This window comes from Typopeltis vanoorti, chromosome 7, assembly GCF_054136105.1.
Source record: "Typopeltis vanoorti isolate ZY-2024b chromosome 7, IOZ_Tvanoo_1.0, whole genome shotgun sequence".
NCBI lineage: Eukaryota > Metazoa > Arthropoda > Arachnida > Uropygi > Thelyphonidae > Typopeltis > Typopeltis vanoorti.
In genome coordinates, this window is record NC_143555.1 from 74,134,435 (window position 1) to 74,160,209 (window position 25,775).

Genomic DNA, 25,775 nt, shown 5'->3' on the forward strand with positions numbered 1-25,775 from the left:
ATGAACGCACCACAGGTTTCGTTATTTAAAAAAAAAAAAATGTACTGGAAATGCCGCTGTATTTCAACTTGCATGATTAGTGCGTAAAAGCGTGCACTAACAATGTTGTGTTTACACATCACTGGCTCTACACTAAAACAATTCAAAGAAGCGTGAACTGTCATCGAATAAAAAAAGGAATAATATTTATCATTAGTAGTAGAAGTAAGTTAAAGACCTCGCTTTGGAGCGTAACGCAATTTTACCAATTCAATACAATTAAGGCTTGACAAAGAAATAAAAAATAAACAAATAACTTTAATCTTCCGAATGGTATAAGCATAATTAATTTCCAACAAACTGTGGAGTTACTTAAAAGTTATTTTGGCTACGTTATTATATTTCCTGTAGGTCCCCCCCCCCAATTGATAATTTGTGGTTTAAAATCAATAAAGAGCGTTTATTAATATTTAAATATGAAAAATAAAGCATACTTGAAGGCAAGATACACTTATTCTGAATTAAATAACTATATTTATAGAGGAAGGGGGGGGGGGGATATTGATTCACACATAAATAAACGAAGACATAATCCATAGTTAGACCGTTTCGGATGTCGGAAACATCCGAAACAGTCCTTGATAATAATAATAATAGAAATTATTATAATAAAATAATTAAAAGAAAAAGATGGACATCACTGATGTATGGAATCCAAATACTGTCATGTCTGTCGTTGAAAATGTTATTAAAAGTTATGGAGACGAAAGATATTTACAATCAAGAAATAACAATGCAGGAAGCAATGAAGCCCCCACGTAGTGTACGAGGAAACCGACCTCCCTGGAGAAGAGAGGACAGAGGGAGTTCCAAATCCAAGTGATGTTATTAGTGCGACATTGAAGTAGGAGGGTGGGAGAAGGAAAGAGAGAGTGAGATGAGGGCATTTATGTATGGGTAGCGGTATATATATATATATATATATATATATATATATATATATATATATATATATATATATATATATATATATTAAATCCTCTTCAGTTAAGATTCACCAATAAAATATCATATTGAATTTAATAATTCAAATAGTTACTTCAGTCTTTACGAAACTATTAACATTAAACGTAATTTTAATAGCAAATATATTATTTAATGCAAATTGCATAATCCCAAATTACTTTATTACAAAGCCCATTAGATATGGATACTGTTGTTGTTGTTTTTATTTATCTTAGGCTACGACTTTGCATATAGCAGCAGAATAAACTAATACTACTAATAATAATAAACATTGATTTCTTTCTTTTAAATATTTTAAAAATAACTCTCAATGATTACACTTTTGTTTTGTTTAAATCTAGTAATATATTCATAAAACCAAAGAAGCCTAAAACGGGAATATTAAATATGATTTACTAGGGGACACTGCAAAACTCTTCACTGTGGAATGGCAAATAGCAGGCACGGAACTGTAGTTGGAATCACCAAAGAATATAAAATCCTTTAAGATAAAGCGTGCCGTATTAAAAGAAAGAAAGGAAGAAAAATATTTATCTGGTTTAAGCTCTGATATTGAAGCTAAACATCGTATCACACTCATGTCTTTAAGACATGAGCAATTTGTGATACGACTAATGTATTGGAAGTAAAAAAAAAGGGGGGGGGGAATAAAACGAGTTCTTTAGTGCGGGTACTGTTTGTGTGACACTGAAACACGTGTCTGTATCCAAGAAAAAAAAAAAATCACAGTAGTTTCCTTGTATGACGCAACAAGATCTCCACTGTGAACTGCAGTGTAATAGGGTATTAAAACGAATCGGTGCTAAATACCCAAAGGGCAGCTGACCTTGAAGATTTCCCAGAAACGCTACAAGGAAAGCAGGCAATGCAAAGAGAATATCAACAGGTCACAAAGGAGACACAGACTAAAGAAAGAAAGAAAACTCAAGAATTCTAAAGAGGCAATAAACAACAGAGTGAGGGCGAAATAACAAGAGGTAAACCGCTACTTCGTTTCTAGATACTTCCTGTTCGTAAAGCGAAGACACGGCTTTTCAGCCAACATAAAATGGGAGGTCAAATAGAATGGAAATTACAATCACCGATGAAACATATCTCGACGTCTTAAGAAGTTTCAGAGACAGTGAGTTACTTCATAAAGAGCTTATCACCTGTATTAAAAAGTACAAAGAGAGAGAGAGAGAGAGAGAGAGAAGGGGGAAAAAATTCAGAATTGGAAGTTGTTCCTTTTTAGAATCATGCAGACGATCCGTACACTCCTATAAGCAGAAAGAATGCCATTCATGTAGAAGTTCTTTGTTAAAAGAACTACTTCAACATGAATAGTGTTTTTTATACTTAATACAGTATTAAGATCTGTTGACAATTCATTAGATAAAAAAAAAAAAATCTACGTTTGCTGAACAGTAAGGTATTAAAGTGCAGTACAGTAACGAGGGTATGAAGCGCCTGTGGCAAGTGTCTAACTTGCGGCCCCCTAACCCAAAAATGAAAAAAATTTGAAAAATTAAATATGACAAGTTAAATTTTATTAAATGCAATATGTTAAATACTTACTATTAACCCCATCAAAATGAGTTGCATAATTTGTGTGTCTAAAGCGGCGTATTGCCGAAATTTAAAAATACAATATAAAATAGCGGACTTTTATATCTATTTATTTATTTTTATTTTTTACGTTTTGCGCCCCAAACTCCAAACCTCTTTCGCCACGCCCTCGTTACGACACTGTTAAGGTGTGTCTTAATAACAGTAATTCTTCAATTTGCATTTCTTCCTTCGTTTCTTTATTCCTGGTTTAAGTAGGGATTTAATCTTGCTTTTATGCATTCTAAATAAAGAATTATTATATTATCGAAATTAAGTCGCAGTACTTTTATGTAGTTGGAATCACTAAATGTCTTCGGTGATTCCAACTACATTTCCGTTCATGCTATTTGCCAGTCCATAGTGAATGGGAAGTTCTGTATTTCTTTATTCTGCTGGTATTCAAAATATTCAAAACAGCATTCAAAATGCATCGAGTATTAATAAAACGAGGATAAGTAATTAAAATAATAAATATTTTTCTTTCTCATTCAAAATTCAAATTCTAAGCTATAAGCTTGTTTCAGCATCAAAACTACTAGTATATATTTTAATTCTCTTTGAAGGTCTTTCTATATCTCTTTCCCCTTTAGATTTATATTTAATTACCTCCTTTAGTATTTTGTATATATGGTCTTTCCGTTTCTTTTTGGAGTTCCTTTATTTCATCATTTATTGCACGAAATTTCATTTCAGCTGTTCTGTTGTATTCACCCCCCCCCCTCTCTCTCTTTCTCTCTCTGGAACTTTCGGAACCATATAATACTGTTGGTATTGCCATGATTAAAACTTTAAATCGTGTTTCTTCTCTCTCTTGTTTTGCCTTTAGTTGTTCATCTTAGAGTACTGCTTAAAATGGCGTTAAATTACCGAAATTAACCTTATCATATCCTAAGTATTAAAAATACGTTACCCGTTCTACAGTTTGATTTTAACTCCTTTTTCTTTTTTTTACATATGGAATATTTAACCTAGAATGCCTTAGTTTTGGTTGTATTTATGTGTGTATGTATATGTGTGTGTGTGTGTTGTATTTATGTGTGTATGTATATATATATATACATACACACACAGCATATATTAAATAAGGTAGAATAAAGGCTACATCTCTTTCCATATACTGTACTAATACTGGCATTCATTATTAGCACTGTTATATTAGTACAGTATTATTAATATTAGGCTAGCAAATATGATGGCCTCTCATTGCCTGAAATGCCTCAGCGTTAACTCGTAAGAGTACGTTCAGTACTACAACATGTGTTTATAATTGGGTGGGGGGTAAGGAATATAAGTACAGTACATAGATTTTTGTTATCAGTAGCCTTCGACTTGCAGTTAACAATGCAGCCTTAAATGAAAACTTAAAAATAGGGAAATCCAGATATGGTTGAATGTTCAGATTAGGTCAAGGAACTAAACCATATGAGACAAGTACATTTTGTCTTGAACGTGTATTAGTTGGTCAATTTGTATGTTATGCGGAATAAAAAAAAAAAAAAATTTTTAAAATCCCAGTTTCCAGAAGGAAATCCCTTCGTATGAGACCAGATAATTCACCTTTCTTTCAAAGCCCTTATATAATTATTTCACTTGTACTACGACCGAAATTTCATTCCGAAAATTCAGAGCCCTGAATACAAAAAAAAAAAAAAAAAAAGAGGAAAACAAAGAATAATGCACATAAGACTGCCACATAGTTTTTTTTTTCTGTCACTTGGAAAAAAATTGGAACTTTTTAAAATTAATTTGTTAATAGTGAATGTATTTTTTTATTATAATTACGGCTATTAGAGCCTGTTTTTGTTTAGGAGTGTCCCTTATTTTAAATACATTGGCTATAATTACTCAAAAAAGGGTATATATATTTTAGGGCATTATGGGTGAGTATAGAAGGCAATTATAGCAGAATAAAAGAGGTGGAAAAATTTTGTACATACCTTGTTTTGATACTGGGATGTCTTCCAATTCCATGATCCTGCTGAAGGTTGTTTATAACAGGGGGATGGGGTGGAAGGGAGCGGGGGGGGGATTTTGACGCGGCAAAATAAATTTGGAAACCCGGGTTTTGTATTAATAATATATATATAAATATGTGTATATATTATTGTGTTTAAGGGCGCTTTTTTGGGAGGGGGGGGGAGAAGGGGAAGGGTTTACTTATGGGGAAACTGGGGCAGGGGAGAGTTAACACTCTCCCCTGCCCCAGTGTATTTGGAGTGTATTTTTTTTTTTTTACTTAATTGGGGTATCTCATGCGCAGAATCGCACTTGGTCTCCTTGAATGTTCTCATCGTTTTCGCTAACAAGAATTGTTTCTCGTTTTTTTTTTTTCCAACATTCAGTTGTAAACCATCAGAAAGAATGCAGTGTACGTAATCATTTATCCATAATTAGTTACTTTCCTAATTTAGTAGTGCAGGAAGTGCTGCAACTATCTGCCGCTTTAATCAGCTTTCATGCTCAACTGAGAAATTACTTTCATATAAGCATATTTACTTCCTGCATACTGTGCTGAGTTCTGCACTTCATGGACGTTTTTCTCAATTACACATTTCCCAACTACTTGAGTTGGGAAATGTCTGACTTGTGCAACAGGAGGAAAAACTGTTAACAAGGAAATAAATCTAAATTAGTTACAAATTGTGCTACTCAAATGCATATCTTGGGAATCAGACAAGGAAACTAAAACAAGATACACATAACATGTATCTTGTTTTGGTAGTATATGTTAAATATAATTATGGAAGTATGTCAGTTTGATATTAGTCACAACATAGATATTTTTCTTCTTTTTTATAAAAAAAATATTAGACCAATTAGAGACCGATCATGATGCAAACTGTGTATTTGTGTTTCAGTTGATAATGGAGATCATTTCTGGAAAGAATTCTTTTTCCTATTATGTGCATTCCGTTCTCTCCCCCCCTTTTTTTCTTTTCAGAAATTATGGAACCTTCTTCCCCAACCTAACTGCAGAGTGAGTACCGCATACGAAGACAGGAGTAGAGCGTACACTCAGAAGCATTCTCGTACCTTCCCCATGGAAACGGAACTATAACGGTTTTGTGATGGTTTTAAAATCGTCTGTAATTTATCGTGTTCTGCTTACTCTATACAAATATTTAAATTTTTTTTTTTATTTACCAGTAAAGAATGTGTACGGATGCATTTTATGCGTATATGCATAAAAATGCATTTACTGGGGGAAAAAAAAGAAGAAGAAAAAACGCTTTAACTTTCTAGAAATTTGAAGTCCAGAAAAAAAGGGACAAATTTTTAATTTCGAATATTAAATTTTTTAGAATTACAAAAGAGAGAGAGAGAGAGAGAGAGAGAGAGAGAGAGTGTGTGTGTGTGTGTGTGTGTGTGTGTGTGTGTGTGTGTGTGTGTGTGTGTGTGTTTATTTTGATTGATTGAAATTCCAAGTTAATGAAGTTATTGGGATGAAGATGTAAACAGGTCGCCTCAGATTGGCCTTCACTGGTATCGATTAACAGAAACTGACTTCAGTATTATCAATATCTTCAGTATTATAACTGAGGAACGGAGAAATGCACTTGTCAGGGTAACGTATATTCTATGTAGATACAATAAAGAGTAAATTTTTAAATTTACTTTTTTTTAACTTTTAAAGGATGTCTTTAAAAGTTCTATGTAATTTATTAATTACACTGAAGAATGGTTCTAGTTCACGGTTATAGAATTTGATTCAGAGTTATAGAAGCTGATGCTTTGAAGTTTTGATTTGTGTAGTGCAAGATCTGTCGAATAATAAAGAGCAGTGGAATGTACTGTCATCAGTAACACAGTGTACTGGTTGTAGTCAACTACAGAAAGTAGTTGATATGCAGAAGAAAGACAGTAGGTGAAAGAACTGAGCCTTGTAAACCACTTGCAGTCTTCGGACAGTTTGAGGATAAAGATCTAAGCATCATTAACCTAACTTGCGTCCAGACAGAAAGCTAGAAACCCTATTGCAGAAGTCAGAAGATAGGCCATAAGATGGAAGTTTACTTAATAGGCCTTTGTGATAAACGGGATTAAAGGTTGCTGCCGATATGATACTGGTAAGTCCACGTAGATGTTTATAATTGCAGCCAACGCCGAACCTTCTGAAGTATCCACTTTGTATGAGATGCTTTATCATCTCCTATGAGTGATATCTTATATGAGATGACAAAACATATCACATAAGCTATGACATATTTTTTTAGAAGAAATAGGTGAAGAATCGCGGAATAACTAGTAGAAACGGTTGAACGAGGAGACTTGTTGTCGAAGACATTTTGCCCTGTTCTCTCTGTTTTATAAAACTGAGCCATCCAAGTGTGCCGAAACTGTCAGGAACTTAAGCAACGTAAACCAAGTCTGATCGAAAACGGTTGAACTATGTGACTTTCAGGTGCATCCGCGGAGGAAGCAGCAATACTTCCTTCATTTTATTCCAATTAAGAAGAATTTCTCAGGGCCCTATATATTTAGCACGCCTGTGTCTTGTTAAATACTTTTGTCGAATAAAGCGGTGGAATCGATAATATTCACCACACACATGGAATAATAACAGGTAGAATCTGGACCCCCCCCCCCTAATGATTCTATTTATCATTAGAGCAGTCAGTTAATCGCCACAGCACTTGGATTATAAGTTAACATACTTTTCAAATTAATTTAATATTCCGTTCGCCTCTGTCGCATTATCAGAATAAAATCAGAATGCGATGGCCTTCACGAGAAAGACAGAATTGGGTAGGGCTAAAAACTCACGTTTGTCCTATTTGAGGACTGGTCAAGGGTGATAATTAATGAATTATTTCATTATATTTGGTTTCCAATTAAGTCTAAGATTTATAATCAAGGAAGTGAAGCGATTGAAGTTTTTTTTTATTTTTATATATTATTATTCTTTTACTGGGACCAATGAGAAAAACAAAATGGAGATTTCAGAAAAAATACAATATGATCGGTAAGCAGCAAATTAGTGAACCAGCATCATCCGAAGACATATTTCGACTCTTTCAAAATAATTTTAAATAATATATAGGAAACGTATAAAAGAAAGAAAAATTAAATATTAAAATCTTCCAAATGCAAATATTAACTAATGGAAGAAAAATTATCATTTCATCCATACAAGAAACATAAGAGCACCTGAAAGAAAGGATAAATATTCCATGTATAAATATACAAAACATGTATATTTGTCAGATTAATGTCTCCGTATCAGAAACACAATCTATATGCAGTTAAATACTTCTACTTATAACTAACGTTATAAGTAGAAGTATTTAAGGGTGATACCTCGGGTGATATATATTTAAGGGTGATACCTCGGGTAAATACCTTAAATACCTCGGGTAAATACCGTAGCATTTAAGGTATTTACCCGAGGTGGAAAATTAAAAATTTTTGATTCACAAAAATTTATTTAGAAAAATAAATACCAAATTATTATTTCTCCCCCTTCCGAAACTAGGAAAGCTTAATGTCGGTCCAACTACTATTCAACGTTTCTTAATTTTTTTGCTACAAAATAGAGTCCAAAATTTAATGCGGGATCTCTAAAGAGTGAAAAACGTCGCTCCCCTATTACCTTCCCCCACTCCTTATGTTAGATGTCACCAGGTTTTGAATTTTGGAAAAGTCTACTGATTTCACCGAAAATCAAGCAGTTCGTATATGTAACAGTATTTAAATAAAAAATAAATAATAATAAAAGAAAAGCTTTTATAATCTCAAAGAGCTACACAAGTTCGTCCAGAGGAATGTTTTACAAACACCGCTGCTGGGATCCGACCCACGAGCTGTTGGGGGGAAAGCGTGTGTGGTATCCACTCGACCCACCAAATTCTCCCAACAAACTAAATATTTCTACAAATAATGCTCCTTGAATAAAGGAGTTTATATCTATTTATTTGGTCGGAAAGACCTGGGTTCGATTCCCATCCATGACATGAGGAAATCTGATCTCTTTAGATTAAAGGGGAGTTAGCCGGTCTCATACGGAGGGATAGAGGGTTTTTTTTTTTCACCCGGAAACTCAGGTATTTCGTCCCTCAGAACAAGCACCGGCTCCATGAAATCACGGATTTACAGCCATGAATACTTATCCAGCTATAGGCCTGATTCGTCAGCTATGGGCCGGTCCCAAGCCCGAATAAATGGGGGGGGGGTTAGAGGAGGGGGAATGGTGAACTATCCCGTAAAAATCTCACTCACCAGAAACACTGTGGCAAGAACACTTGCCCACAAGGTTACCATGAGTCGGACACAACTGAAGGGTTAAATCATCATATCTATCTTGGGCATTTTAAGTTATCTTAAAAAAAAAAAAAAAGAAAGAAAGAAAGACGAACCATGATCCTTCGAAAACAGTAGCGAATCTAGAAGCGAGATATTTCTTGAATAGATTGTAAAAGTTTTTTTGATATGTTTAAATCGGTTAATATTTTAAACAATTTTTGTCTATTAATTTTATCAAAGGCTTTTTCATAATCAATAAAGGCCACGTGTTTCTTTTTGAAATTCTCTTCTCTTTTCTATTAATAATTTCAAAGTAAAAATTGGAGTAAAGTATTGGAGTAAAGATTAAAGTAAAAATTAATTATAGGTAAATAATAAAAATGAAACTTATTTATCTGAATATTCACTATATTTTTTCTTTTTCATTTGGAATGGCGATATCTACAGGAAATAAAATAGCAGTTAAATTAGAACGCACCTCAGAATGGAAAGATATATCAAGAGGAATACGACAAGGGTGTACCCTCTCACCTCTGTTTTTCAATATATATATATATAAATGAAATATTAACAATCTGGAAACAACATAACCCATTTGGTATACAAATGACCCCGCAAATGAAGATAGATACACTACTATTTACAGATGATCAAATAGTATTAGCTACATCAGAAGATGACTTACAAAGATCATTAAAATGATTAAATGATATCTCAAAGCAATATAATATGACAATATCCAAAGAAAAAACAAAAATAATGGCATTCAAAGGAGAAAACCCAATAAGAAGTAAAATAGTGATAGATAATAAAATACTAGAACAAGTAAACACTTTCAGATACTTGGGATGTGATCTATCATACGAAGAAGAAAAAGACATAGACACTAAAATATCAAACTTTGTCAAAGTAAATGGCATAATAAATAATATATTTAAGCCATCCCTGGTACAAAAACACACTAGAATAAGACTATATAATGTCTTGTCAAAACCAACTCTACTATACGGTAGCGAAACATGGACCATGAAAAGGAAAGATGAAAAACGAATTCAAACAGCAGAAATGAAGTTCCTCAGAAAAACAGCTGGATATACCAAGTGGGACCGCAAAACAAATGAAGAAATCTTACAATCCCTGAAAATAAAACCAATTAATTACAACATAAGACAGTATAAACAAAAATGGCTAGAACATTTAAATCGAATGGACAACAGCAGACTTCCAAAAATATTATACAGATACAAAATAAGTGGGAAAAGAAGAATCGGAAGACCAAGAAAGAGATGGCATGAGACCGGAACAGGCAACATGGCCTAAATTGCATGTTAGGAAGAAGAAGAAGAGAAGACCTATAATTAATTTTTCTTTGAATTATAATACGGATAAAAAATTTTGATATAAATGCTATTACTGAATATTGAAGTAAATTATGTTAACTAACATAAGGAATGTTTCAAGAAATTAAATATTTTTCAAGCATCTTACTTAAAATCTCGATTATCCATTTCCCTCTCCCAAAAAATAAAATAAAATAAAGCTTGATTCGTCCCTGCTTGTTAGCAACACACTTAGAGGTTCTAATTTATTGAAGAGTAGAGTAGAGTAGGATAATTTTCCTCCTTCTCCTCAAGAAATCACATTAAAAGATTGAATAAATCTGCAGATAACTTGTAGACGTCTACATTTTCAACTAAAAAATAAATAAATATATATATATATATATATATATTTTTTTTTTTTTAATTCTCATAATTTTTTTAAATGTTTATGAAAGTTAAAATTCAAAATGAAGAGATTTTGAAATAAACTGTAATTTCAAAATAACTAATAGTGAAAAAAAAAAAACATGAAGCAAATTATATTAATACTTAAATGTTAGAAAGGTGTGTGTATATATATATATATATATATATATATATATATATTAGGGTTACTAAGTAATTTTATAAGCTTGGTTATTTAACTCCTAATCCCAATTATGTAAACAATTAAGTTTGCGCCTGAAACATAGTTCAAGTCTAAAGATGGTACAACACCAGGGCAACTCATTGTAAAGGTGGGTAAAGCTCTGATCACTATTCTTAGTATTTTCCATAATGTAAAGCACATCTCACTAAAAGATGTATACTGCAATAGATTATGGGTGGGGTCACTACTCAGACCGGTTTCAATCTTTTTTTTGAGGTCTTCTCAGTGAGTAGCTAGACCCTAAATACCAAGGTTTTATTAATACAGAGCCTTATCAACTTTACCTATACAAGTTGCTACAAGGTGTTTTTATTTTGAATAATCTCTGGAGGAGATATAGATGTAATTAATATTTTAACTTGCTACAAGGTGTTTTTATTTTGAATAATCTCTGGAGGAAACAATTAAGTTTCAGGCGCAAACTTAATTGTCTGCATACTTGGGATTAGGAGTTAAATAACCAAGCTTATAAAATTACTTGGTAATCCTAATATACAGTATCCCCAAGTTAAAAATATTAATTATATATATATATCTCCTCCAGAGATTATTCAAAATAAAAACACCTTGTAGCAACTTGTATAGGTAAAGTTGATAAGGCTCTGTATTACTAAAACCTTGGTATTTAGGGTCTACCTACTCACTGAGGAGACCTCAAAAAAAAAAAAGGTTGAAACCGGTCTGGGTAGTGACTCCACCCATAATGTATTGCAGTATACATCTTTTAGTGCGATGTGCTTTACATTATGGGAAAATACTAAGAATAGTGATCAGATCTTTATCCACCTTTACAATGAGTTGTCCTGGTGTTGTACCATCTTTAGACTTGAACTATGCTTCAGGCGCAAACTTAATTGTTTGCATACTTGGGATTAGGAGTTAAATAACCAAGCTTATAAAATTACTTGGTAACCCTAATATACAGTATCCCCAAGTTAAAAAAAATTAATTACATATATATTTTTTTAAATTATTATTATTATTATTTATTTATTTTTTTTTTTTATTTCCCGTCAAACAGTTCAACTGGCGGGAGACCACATGCATCCAACAAGCATAATAATACACCTGCCTCATAGCCTTAATTGCTTCGACTGTAATTTCAACCAAAATCCAAATATAGATTAAATGTGCCGTAAGCAGTCCTTTAATTCAAGGAGAACAAAAATTTGCTCATATCGAAACGGTTTAATGGACTCTCTGAGCAGGTTTTCTTATATTTGTTTAGCTCAGATGGGAGCAATCTTTTTGTTCTAGAAGGCTACACGTGAAACCTCACAGGCGACAACTGCTTCTTGATGGAATTTTGTTGGCCGCACACAAGACACTACGTATTTACAAATAACAAAACTGTGCATATTATAATATATATACAGCAATCCCTCGATTAGTGCGCCTAATGCGTTCTTTAAAACAGGCGCATTAATCGAAAACGCACTAATCGAGTATAATAACCTATGGAAAAAGCATAATTCGTTCCTCAAATTTCTTTTTTTACCCTTGATTTTTCTAATAAAAGAATTAGGGTATGTTTCAGGGCCTAGTTAAAGGAAAACTATGAAGCTGAAAGACAATAAAACATATTCAAAATATAAATCTATTATTTTGGCGGGCATTCTGTTTCTTTTTTTCATACAACTGCCTCTTCTGCAAATTTTCCTGCTTCTCTCTTTACAAGGGCTAGTCTCTAAGCATTGCTATTTAAAAGTTTCGATTGCACGAAAAATATTTTAAATTTGTTTTTCTAATGATTAGAGAGACTTCTACAAAGTCTCTGTAATCATTATAATACTTTGTATTCAGCAGCTTTGTTTAAAATTGCTCTTATAGTTGATTCACCCATTTTTGTGTTCTTGTCTAATCTTTGCTCTGGACTCGCCCTGTTCACTTTCTTTATTATTTCAAGTTTTTCCTCCAATGAGATTACTTTTCGAATCATTTTCACACTTTCACTTTTTTGCTCACCAATTCTTTTACTCATGATGAAAGGTTCGGAAAATACTTTAAAATAAAAAAAGTGTAAGGAAAATAATTGCAAAGGAGGTACAAGATGTGATCAGGAAAATGCTATGCAATTAGCAGACGACATAAATTTTGGCGGTAAAAATTTGGAACACAGTATAGATAGCGTACATGGAAGTAGTGTAGTATGCCATTTAAAATAACTTTTAAAATGTTTTAAATCAGTAACTAAATTATTTCATTCTAGTGAGTGATTTTTTAAAATAGTTAGCCATAAAAAAATGTATAGATAGAAAATTTTTAAATTCTGTAACATTTATTTTTAAGATGTATATAGGCGCACTAATCGAATTTGGGTATCGAAAAAAAAATGAACGCACTAATCGAGGACGCATTAATCGAGAGATTACTGTATATACAGGTAACCCTCGTATAACGCGAATGTTAGGTTCCACAGAAATGCCGAGTTATATAAATCGCGTTATGCGAGACTCAGATTACATAAAAATAGTAGGGTTATGTTCCGAAATCGTTATTTTTTAATTATATAAACAACAATGACATATCCAACAAAATTTTTTTTTATTTAATTCAGGTAATTCATGTAAGTTAAGAAAACATATAAACTATTAAACATATAAACTTATAAAAATACAAATTGTATGTAAACTTGATTGCCCATAATGCAAAAATGTTTTAGGCAAAATAAAATACGGTGCATAATTTAATCGTCATCACTGTCTTCAAAATGAACATTTCGCAGATGTTCTTTATTTACGAGTAGCCGGACGCCGTCATCACTTGAAATCTCTTGGACATCATTTGTATAATTCTCATTGCATACTTCGGCTGGTTTAGTTATGAAGAAGTCAGTAATAAGACCTTACCACTATGCTGCAATTTTTTATTAAGTTCATAATATGGAGCTAAACAAATATCCAATTGTCTCGTGATCCGGAGAGCTCCATTGAGGGATCATTACCCGTAAAATAACTTCCTAACTTTCTTGCCAAGTCCAATCCTTCTGCTAATTTCTTTGAACTGAATTCTTTAAAGGATTCATTAAAATCAGAATCTTCGGCAGAACTTTCTCCGCTATTTGGTTCGACGTCATCTATTAATTGTACCAGTTCCCAATTTAAATCTATTTCCCCATCAATTAATTCACTAATTTCGTTTTCAATCGCAAAAGCTCTCTAAGTGGCCATTACTATAAAAATGAAATTTTTTACATAAAAAAAACATTACATATTGTATGTAACTCATCAGAAAATAAAATGCTCAGCTTGAGATTAACATTCTTATGATTTTTAATGCATTTTCCTGGCAGAAAACGAAGACAACTTTCAACAATAAACACTTTATACGGTTGATGTACATGGGTGCTAAAGGGTATTTCCCCTAATATAAATTCGCTATAGTACTTATAACTATGTGCGCGATACAGCAGGCGCAAATTTCAAGAAGATAAAATTTGATTTTTAAGTCGCGCGGTGAAAAATATATGAAAAGATAAAGGGTTACTACAATTTGTAGACCGCGTTGTATAAGTACCGCGTTATACGAGGGTCAACTGTATATAAAGCGTGGTCTTATTACGTCCAATGTATCGTCAGATGCTCGATGTGCAGTATTTCTTGATTTCAAATTTATATATGGAAAAATAATTATGGGTTTATAAATGCAATTCATTTTTATTTGAATGTATCTATAAATATTAACAATTTGTCAATGTTATTTTTAGCTTAATAATAAAATTTTTCGTGAAGAAAGCCTCAGAGTAATGGAGTTATAATGGGAGTTCCTGCAGTCAATCCATTATTGGTTTAAAGCTCCACCTTTTTCTAGATTTCCTCAGTGAGGCAGCTGTTGCCTTTCTCGATAACAGGATTTCATGAAGCCTACAGTTGGGAGTACGTGTATTACTTGTCACTCAACGTTCAACGTAAACAAGCAGCAAAGTTCATGTGGTATATGAAATCAACTTATAGAAATACGCAATGACTGAAGTAGGATTTATGAAATAGATCTATTAATTTTGTTTACATTAGCTTAAGAAGAAGAAAATTTTTGATTAACCGCTCTTCAGAACAGTTACGATGATTATGCTTCATATTTAGTTTCTATCACGAAATATCATTAAGAAAATATTAAGTATCTAAAAATTAGTCGACGCTTTAAAAGTAACCCATCATACCTCAGAAAAAAAAAAAAAAGGTGCAGTCAATGGAATAACATTCCGTTGATAATTGTCCTACAGTTCAAGGTTAGTCTATTCTAGCATATATCTTACACTTTACCCCATAGCAAATAGTTAAAAGGATGAACATCTTCATTAGAAATACTGTACTTAAAATAATCGATCTCGTGGTCCTACACTCTATCCCAGGTAGGTATCTATGGCGCCCTCTTATTAAATACGTATCTACGCGCCCTATTTTTTCTTTTTTTTTTTTTTTTGTTGGTCAATTCGTTTATCAGTTTAGTGGCAGGAAAAAATCCTTCAGTGGCCTCCAGATAAGAGCTTGACAAGGCATAGAAAAGGAACAGGACTCGACAAATTATGCAAAATCCTATTTGTCAAGCAATAAATTACTTTCCCCTTGACAAGTAATCGTTTAACAGCGTCAAGTAATTTTCTGAACACCTCATACAATATAAATATACTTTCGTTTCTTTAAAGTATTTTAATAAACAGGAAAGTTTAATTTGAGTGTGCTTATACGTTTAGGAAGAAGAGCTTGTAATTTAATTTTTACCACATGAAATTCAGTTAAAATTCCACTGTACTCTTGTCCATTTTTCATCACGAAGTGAGAATATAGTCAGTGATACATAAATAAAAATTAAATAAGTTCCTATATTCATACTTTGATGACGTGATTCTATTATTAGACATACTATTTTGGTGCATACAATGAATTGTCTGTGCTGTTTGTCATGCTTGAGCGAGTACTCTAATGATAATCTGTCCCGGTTATGAATTTTCCAATAAAAGCAGCAGGAAATTCCCAATGAACATGCTAAGACTGAATTTTTCTTTCTGTTTTTTTTTTTTCTTTTCTGTTGAATACCGACTCACGGCCTTTGTGAACTAGAAACTGTTGAGCAATAGGGATAAAAAAAAAGGGGGGGGGGAAGCTTTGCGCAATTTGAAAAATGAAATTAACACTCCTAATAAATAGTAAGAGGGAATTACTCAAGGATATATTTTTGAAGAAAAGTTATAGAACCGCAGTAATTAGCTATACAATAGCGAATTATGAAACGCATATGCAATGTCAAAATATCACTTTATGTGAATAATACGTGAATCGTTTGACTGAAAAATGAAATGTTTTTTCGACTGTTTTGCTTTCATGATTGCATAAATGCTGAAAGAAAACATTTTGTGATTACATAAAAATTCCTGAAAAACGTAACTGTATTTTGTGAAGCCTATTTCACTTTATCTAACTATATATTCAATAATTAAAAAAAAAAAGACTTAGGTCCTCCAAATAGCAAAGAAATATTAGCACTGAGCAATGAAATTAAGCATTAACAAAAGCTTATAAATTGACCAATTCCAAGACTGAGCGCGCATCTGTGATATAATTAGGCGACCGTAGTTCCATTGAATCCGACACCTGACTAGCGAGATATATGCCTGAACGGAGAGCCAGCACAAAATTTTTCAAGTCCTGTTTATATGAGTCTTTTACTGCTTCGCTCTTAACGCTTTCAATGACCCATTAGACTCTCCCTCTATCAGTGAACTGACATATTATCATGGACTTTCTGGGTATTATGAGTTGAAAATGCATCACCAGCATCATCTTCCTAACCCCGAGACAGATATTAATGTTAATTATGTATGAAGTTCGCTGCAATACAAAGAACACGATTCCGTGGATAGCGTTTTCTTAGTACAGTATATTCATTTTTTTAAAGAGTAGTATACAAAAGCTATTATGCTGTTGATGCTCTAAAATAAAAACGAATTGCGTCTTGTTACATTTAATTAATCGTCATGAAGTACTTTTCGCTTTTCACTATGACTTACTAGAGCTTGCAAGCAGAAATATTAATTAATTATTGAGAATTCTCTCGTCTTTTCTTTTAATTTATTATGCGGTGAATTCTTAACAAGGTAGGGAAACCAATAGAAGTGCATTACAAGAAAGAAATAAAATAAAATAACAAGCTTTACCGAAGAGAGGTATAGTATCTTCGTTATTTTCCCCATCTGACTTTTATTCTGCTTACGGCGAATTTCGTACTAGCTACCACACGCTGCCTCCGGTAATTCAATCAACCGTTACACCCACACACAGATATCGATTTACAGTAATGCTACAGAAGTATACGAAAGCTATAGTGATATTCCCAGTCACTTCAAACTAGCTGGCTATCAAAATTCGATACTCTCTTAGCAGAAAATCTTTTGTAGCATGCATTTCTGCTTCAGGCCAGTTATGTAACAAATAAGTACGCCTGTTACAAGGAATGCCATCTCTCAAAGACGGTACTGAATTTTTTCTCCACTTCTCTCTTAATGCAAATTTAACCGTTTGATCTTTTATTAAAATGCATTAATTGACTGCCTTCTTCTACTAAATACTCATCAGTGGTAAATCTGGACTTTAGTAGAGGAAGGAGCAACTGTAATATCACATGGAAACATTAAAAACATGTTTCTTTTCCACTGGGATTCTCAACTGAAATTCACCAACTTCAGCATGTTCTCAAACAACAAGCCGTAGACCTATATATGAAAAAAAATTTACTTCCTCTTTCCCCACCTCTGTTAAACTTAATAAAATATATAAATAAAAAATATATATTATATACATTAAAAAAAAAAATATATATATATTATATATTGTAGAAAGTATTTTACCTTAGCTATAATAAATGTTAAAAATACCAAGCTATTTTAAACCTGGTTTTACTCCATTTCCCAAGTAAGCAAACAGACAAACAAGTCAAGTTTGCGCCTGCAAGTGTTGCAAGTCTAGCTGATCCTGCACGTAGTGAAAGACCAAGGCAACTCATGGTAAAAGTAGAATAAGCTCTGATCAGTGTTTGTCTGTTTGCTTACTTGGGAAATGGAGTAAAACCTGGTTTAAAATAGTTTGGTATTTTTAACATTTATTATATCCAAGGTAAAATACTTTCTACATTTATATCTCGTCCTGAGATTTTTATTTAATAAGGTTAAAACACCTTATGGTAACTTCTTCTGGTAAAATACAGGCTCTGTATTACTAAAATCCCTGTATTTCTAGCCTAGCTCCCACTGATGAGACCTCGATAGGGGTCGGAACTGGTGGAGGCTGGCTTTGAGAGGCTCTGCTTGGGGATAGGTTTTTGCCTATCTCTGAGTAGGGCCACCGCTGAGATTATGGCTCTGGTTGGTGGTGGGGTGAGCCTGCCCCTGGGTAGAGCCAACGCTGAGAAGTTCTTCTCGGTGACGGAGTGAGCCTGTCACTGAGTGAACAACGCTGAGTTGGACAGTCTTTCGGCCACTATGGAGTGGTCTATGGATCGTCCTAATTTTTAGAGAGGTCTTTACTTAAATACACCTCAATAAAGATTAAAGATCGAAACCGGTCTGGGTAGTGTCCCCTTGCCTTTAATACAAAGCATCATACATCTCCTCCAGGAGATGTGCTTTGCATTTAAGGGTAAATATTAAGATTAGCGATCAGAGCTTATTCTACTTTTACCATGAGTTGCCTTGGTCTTGCACATAGTGCAAGATCAGCTAGACTTGCAACACTTGCAGGCGCAAACTTGACATGTTTGTCTATTTGCTTACTTGGGAAATGGAGTAAAACCAGGTTTAAAATAGCTTGGTATTTTTAACATAATATATATATATATATATATATATATATATATATATACATACATATTGTATATAATTAAAATACAAACAAACACAAACTATAAATTAAAGTTTAAGAAACCGAAATATTATTTCTAGTATACATTTGTTTTTTTAGAATGATTTTTCATAAACAACATTAACTTTAAAAAGCAAACATTTTTTTAAACAGATAACGGCGACAAATTACACAACTTGCAGAAATCAATTTGCTGACGGCGGATTTAACCTGGTGCTTTGCTGAATGTCTCGAAGGGGAATTAGACAGTATGATACGCAGGTAGAAGAGTACCTCTTAGGGACTTGAATTTGTCTTGCTGCAACAAACGGTATACAGAATGTACGAAGCCTTAGTTGCTTCGGCTATAATTCCAGCTACGCCAAACCAAACCAAAGTCCATGTCATGCTAAATGCCTTTTTCTTGCATTGCGGGCGTTTCCTTCCGCTAGTCATCTACAAATAGAGATGTCGACAATGGAAATGAGAGCTCAGAAACGAGCAAAGTTTTGGCTTCATATCCTTCAATAAATTTATTAATTTTGCAATGCACAGTCCCAACTTTAAAGCACACTTATTACGTTATAAAAAAGCGAATTATTTTGTAAGAAAATATGAATGAATTAACTCAGAAAAAGGATTAGTTTACTTTTGAACTAATATACATTTGCTGTCTTCAAATGTAAGAAGACATTTGAAGACAGCAAATTCTAATGTCTTCTGATGTAACTTGACCTTTTTTTTTTTTTAATTATGGACAAATATTTGCCATCTCTGTGAAGCTGGTCAATTCATTTACCAAATTCAATTCGCAGAGGAGCAGATCGAACACAATTTGATAAACTAAATCGCCTTTTCTGTATAATCAGAGCGCACAAAAGCTATCTTGCAAGACAGCTCATTATAATTTATTTTTACAAGCCTAAAATATCAATATAGGCATTCAACGGAATACTATGAAATACAATTAAAATTTATACGGTTAATTCAGCTACTATTTTTTATTCAATGTATTCAACACCGATCACAACCAACTGGGTTTTAGCGTTGTACAAATTATATTACTATTATACAGAGTGTGACAGCTGATTCTTAGTCTAAAAAAAGTCTGTTATAGGTCCAACTTTTGCTATTTAGTTTTAACATAAAGAAAGAAATAACAATATTTAATTTTTAAAGTGATACAGTTTAAAATGTGTCATGTCTTATAATGGCACGTTTAGCTGTGAGCAGAGTATTTAACAGAGTGTAAGAAGATACAAAATATTAATTACGATTTAAATGATATAATTATTATCATCGTTATTATTTCAACCTCCCACCAGGAGACAAATAAATCTACCTAGTGTAGCAACAGCTTTAAAATTAGCAATGGTTGGAATTACGGCGATGACAACAAAAGCAATGGAGCCAGCATATATCTTATTTGCTAACGACAATATGTTCTCGGACATATGTTTTGTTTTTCAGGACTAAACAACTGAATTTCTGGAAGCAAAAATCAGTACCCTTCATATGAAAATGTAAATGGTTAGCCCTTCAATTGAAATGCTCATGGTAGCAACAGCATGCGAATTATATATACAGTACATGTATATTTATAGACAGAAGTAAACTTTTCGCTGTTTTTGAGGGGGAGGGGGAGAGACCCAGAGAACCAGGAGGAAAAATAAGCGCCAATCTCTGGGTTTGAAATTTGAGAACTTATAAATAATCCAGTCTAGTTAAATAACAAAATACTTCGTTTTGAAGTACATGCTTTATTTATTCATTTTTTCCCTTTTCAATGGGTCTTCCCCTATTTCTCCTAGTATAATAGTAAAATTATACTAGGAGAGATACTGTTCTCACATCAGCGATTACATCTCAATTTAATTATTGCGGAAGTTTAAATAGGAAGCGTAATTTGACCTTAATTGTATCCGGGGGCTATATGTTCAATTGCATTATTGCAAAATTAAGCTTTGTTTAAAGTTCGTTTTACGCAAACAGCGCAAGTGGCAGGTAGGCATGGCCATTGAATTAGTGTTGAACAATAGTAATTAGAAAGCCTGACCCTGCTGTTCTCTAGGACATTTCCAGTTTGCGAGTTATTACATGGCATTAACCGAGTCTATATACAGTAGTAATTGGTACATTTTTATATGTTTACGTTTAATTTTCCCTAATTGTTGTGTTAGAAATTGTGCCCGAAACATCAAGAAATGTGTTTTCATTATGTGTAACCTTTAAAATAATACATTTACGAGATTTAAGATTTTTATTTTTTAACTTTTGTTGCATTTAATTCTAACCGTTACATTGGTTTCATTTTGAAACTGAAAAATAATTTAACAGAAGTTATGCGATTACACAGAATATTACTTTAATTTTCTTAGTATAATTTTTTAATATAAAAGTAAATAATCCTGGACTTTGGCTCATAAAGCCGAAATTATTCCAAGACACTTTCTTATACAAATGAAGAAACGGAAAGTAATTTGTCTTGAAAGAATTTAAGAACGGTTGAAGGTCACTATTACATTAAACACATCATTATTAAGCAGAATATGTTTCTATGATTCATATCTCCAAAATGATGTATTTAAACGGATTAAACCTAAGATTTAATTGATTTAATGATCTCTCCTAAATTTGCAAGTTAAATATTGCATATGTAATCAATTAAGATTTTTTGGACATAAACACAAGAAGAGGTGAAGGTGGATCCACCTAGCACATATAGTACCTCGGGGAGGGTGACCAAGGCATACTAATAAGGAAAGGATGCTCTAGAAACCCTACCAGCTCATACTTTCTTTTGCAGGAATTATTTCGATTATCTTGACTAAAGTATATTGAGAGATGACTAGAAATAAAATATCATCATACACTGTCCGGTCAAAATATTACGATTACCCCAAATATTTCTGAACCGGCCATTACACCCTACCAAGGTGGCACTCGTATACAGGTGTGTGTGTGTGACGTACTGTTCATTCCAATAATTTGCACGAGCAAGGGACGTGACTTGCTAGATTTCAAAAAAGAGCATGACTGCAGAGTGCGGGTTGAAGAGTTATGGTAGCCAGGAACCTTCTAGAATCATATATAAGGTGTGGGTATCCACCTGATGCCTGCTGTTCTTCCCAGTATCCTTCCACTCTTGAACACCTTAACTACAGCATTGAATAAATTCAATGCTGTAGTTAAGGTGCAAAAATTCGTGGAACAGCTGAATGCAGAATATAACCAGGAATGGTGCTGTTTGCGAGCCTAGAACCTATGGGCCACCGAATTAGGTGACCAGTCAAGAAACCCATACTTGCCTTCTCTCGCTCAAGTAGTCTCCTCAACCGCTTTTGCATAGACACTCTGTTTCCAATGAAATAGTCACTATCATTCCTCCTCTAATCACGTAATTACCTCACCTTCAGATGAAAAGTCCTATGCGTTTTTCAGGTATTAGACGGGATCTGAACCCGGATATTTCCGACAGAAGGGCAAATGTCGCGTAGTCTCTCCTCTTACTGCTGCTTCTTGAGATATCGAGTGCTACTGTCCGGCTTACTGTAAATGCAGAAGAATAGGATTACTCATACATGTTGTTCATAACATCCCTAAAAATGCTGTTATTATTTTCTAACTCTAGAGCACGTATTTTTTCACAAATGCCAATTGGATATTATAGAAATGGGTCGGGTTCGTCTCATCAATGTTTTACTAATAATAAATAAATAAAAATTTTTTCTTATATTTTCTGTTTTGCATTATGTATTTTTCAGAAAGCATTCTTTTCAAAGAACTTATTCCGTACACATTTATTTCCGTTTTCAAATTTCAGTAGTTGTTGCAATCACTCATGTGGAAGGTTTCTGAGAATATAACTACGTGGAATAGAAAATGAAATTAAATAATTTAATAAATAAATTAAACATTTACTTGTCAAAGCTTCGCAAGCATTATCTAGGCACTTAAAAGATACATGCTCAACAAAGAAAATGAAATGACTCATTCATGCATAAATCTGGAAGCAAGAGTTGAGATCCTTGAGGCGTTCTTTTGTAATTACTGCTGACAGAAAAGAGGTGTACCAAAATATGGGGGAAATTATAAACACCTGGAAGACAGAACAGGTCTATAAACAGCTGACTATTCTTCTGAGGTAGATTAAACAAGAAATGCAGAAGTATATTCAGAATATTCAGTAATTTTTACACGTTTACAAATTATGTAAATAAGCTTGGTTATCTAATGAAATTTAAATTTTTTACTACGCCTATTGTTAAGATAATCGCTATTATACAAAACTTTTTTATATTTGCTATATAAATTTTTTATTAAAATTTATCATATACATTTTACTTATTTTTATATACTTGTACCATAAATTTATGCTTAATATGTTGATCTTATTCCAAAAACATTGCACTACGAAGTAAAAATATCAGTAAGTGTGTGTGTGTACAGTGTCCTTTATCCGAAATAATAGGTGCCTGTACTCATCATTTTCTATTAGGAAAATTTGAAAATTAAAAAGATATGAAAACTAAACATACACTATCTGCCAATAGCAGGAAGCATTATTTCATCGTAGCAGATGAATACAGGTGGCATAGCAACCTGTCACACTGGTGGCATGTACATACGTGTCATTGCCGCTTAACTGGAGCATACAAAATACAACGGTTGGAGATGTGATCAACAAATGGAGATTCTGGCATCACTAGTGCAGAAAAGCGCCCAAGGCAGCCACCAAAAATGACTGACAGAGACAAGAAGGTATTAAAACAGTTGGCACGCAAAAGACGGCTACAAATGGTACAGACCATCCGTGATGAGTTCCAGAGCGCCAGTAACACCATGGTGAGCACTAATACTGTACGAAAAGAACTCTATTTACTGGGTTTCCATGGAAGAGCAGCGGCGCACAAGCCGAACAACACAACAACGCAGCTCGTCTGGCCTGGTGCAAAGAGCGTGTAAAATGGATAATTAACCAGTGGAAAACGGTACTCTGAAGCGATGAATCAAGGTTCACCTGTTTCCCAGTCTGATGGCAGGGTGTGGGTGTGGAGGCAGACTAGTGAACGCATGTTACCACAGTGTGTTGTACCCACAGTAAAGTTTGGTGGTGGAGAAGTGTGGAGTGGGATCACTGGTCGTTGTCCGTGGTTCCATGAAGGCAGCTCACCTTGATATTCTGGATAATCAGGTGCTGCCTACACTGTGGAGTTTTTATGGAACAGACTTGTTACTATCAAGATGACAATGCCCCATACCACAAAGCTGCAGCTGTTATGGAATGGTATGAAGAGATGGATGTTAAACGACTGCCCTGGCCTGTAAGAGTCCTGACCTCAACCTCATCGAACACCCGCGGGACGAAACTGGAGCGGCGAATGAGGTCTAGAGCAGCACGTTCTCTATCTGTCGCTGAACTCAGTGCTGCTTTGATGGAGAAATGGAGAGAGATTCCACCTGATGTCTGCTGCACATTGGTGGAAAGCCTCCCTCAAAGAGCAGAAGGTGATCAAAGTCAAAGGTGGACATACCTGATATTAGGGTTCGCATGCTGGTATCAATTGTCTGGACAATTATTGGTAGATAGTGTATTTACTGATATTTTTACTTCGTAGTGCAATGTTTTAGGAATAAGATCAGCAAATTGAGCATACACATTTATTATAGCATTATATATATATATATATATATATATATTTTTTTTTTTTTTCCCCTTCCAAACTGAACAAAATTTGTTACATTTTTGACATAGGAAATCAGCACCTATGATAAATCTTTTGAATAATGTCAGATATTTGAAATACAAGCGGTCCCCGAGTTACGGACGACCTGACTTACCATCCTCCCCATAAGGATAATTAAATTAATAATTCGGGAACCAGTTTCTTTCACGCATGTAAACAAACCCACTTCGCCGCATTATTAAACGCAAATAATCACGCTTGCCATGTTTGAAGAGTGGTTCTTGAACTGTTTTATTCCTGCTGTGGAACGTTATTGTTCGTAAAAGAAAATTTCCTTTAAAATTCTGCTTGTGCTGAATTTTAAAGGAAATTTTAAATTTCCTTTAAAATTCACCCTAATGAAAAGGTCGTATTTTTCACCCTAATGTAAAGGTCGTATTTTTACCACCCAACACTACATCGTTACTACAGCCAATGGACCAGGAAGTCATTTCTGCATTTAAGGCTTATTACTTACGGCGTACATTCCCGCAAGCAGTCAGGGCTAGGAAAGATGATGTGATGACCTCGAAAGAGTTCTGAAAAAATTATAACATCCATGATGCCATCAAAAACTTTCCTGATTCTTGGGAGAAAGTGAAGCAATCAACAATTAAAGGGGATGTGGAACAAACTGTGCAGTCTATTCTGCGATGATTTTCGTGGCTTCACAGAAGACATCGCCAAAGCCAGAAAAGCTGTGGTGGATGCACTGTAATTGGACATCAATAAAAATGATGTCTCTGACTTACTAGAGTCCTATTCACAAGAATTAACTAATGAAGACCTTATGGGAATAGAGAAGCAGCTGATAGAAACACAAGAACAGGAAGAACCAGAAGATCCAGAGCTAAGAAAATTAGACAAAATTAGACAATTCAGCTAAAGACAAAAGCATTAGCTGAAGCATTTCGTCTCATTGAAGCAGGATTTGCTAAGCTTGAAGAGCAAGATCCTAACATTCGGAGGTTTACAAAGGTTTACCGTGCAGTTAGTGAGAACATCAGCTGTTACTACAAAGTCATTTATGATGAAAAAAAAAAAAGAAAACGGCTGTGCAAACGATTCTAAATACCTTTTTTAAGCTCCCCTCCTCCAGCAACAGAATCAAATCCTAATTCTCCAGCACCAAGTCCATCCTCTCTAGCACCAGAATCTGATCCTGATTCTCCAGCACCGACTCCATCATCTTCCGATTAATGTTAGCCTACCTTCTGTTTATGCTCTGTTTATTTGAATTAAAAGAAAGTGCACAATTGTTTTTGTAACTTATTATTACAGTACAGGAATATTATTATTATTATTATCATTATTATTATCACAGTATTATACTGTCTTATTATTGCCACATATGAGCCATCCATTAAGTTATTGTTATTATTATTACCGTATATGCGCTGTTCATTAGGGA

At 33.7% G+C, this 25,775-nt stretch overlaps 1 protein-coding gene across 1 annotated transcript in view; it reads right to left on the bottom strand.

The window, feature by feature from the left end:
• Positions 1-25,514, bottom strand: part of Graf (GTPase regulator associated with FAK) — a 573,290-nt gene extending 547,776 nt beyond the window's left edge. The window contains exon 1 of the mRNA XM_090395958.1: positions 25,440-25,514. The gene's annotated coding sequence lies outside the window, so the exon portion shown is untranslated. The remainder of the gene's footprint in view (positions 1-25,439) is intronic.
• Positions 25,515-25,775: the final 261 nt, after the last annotated feature.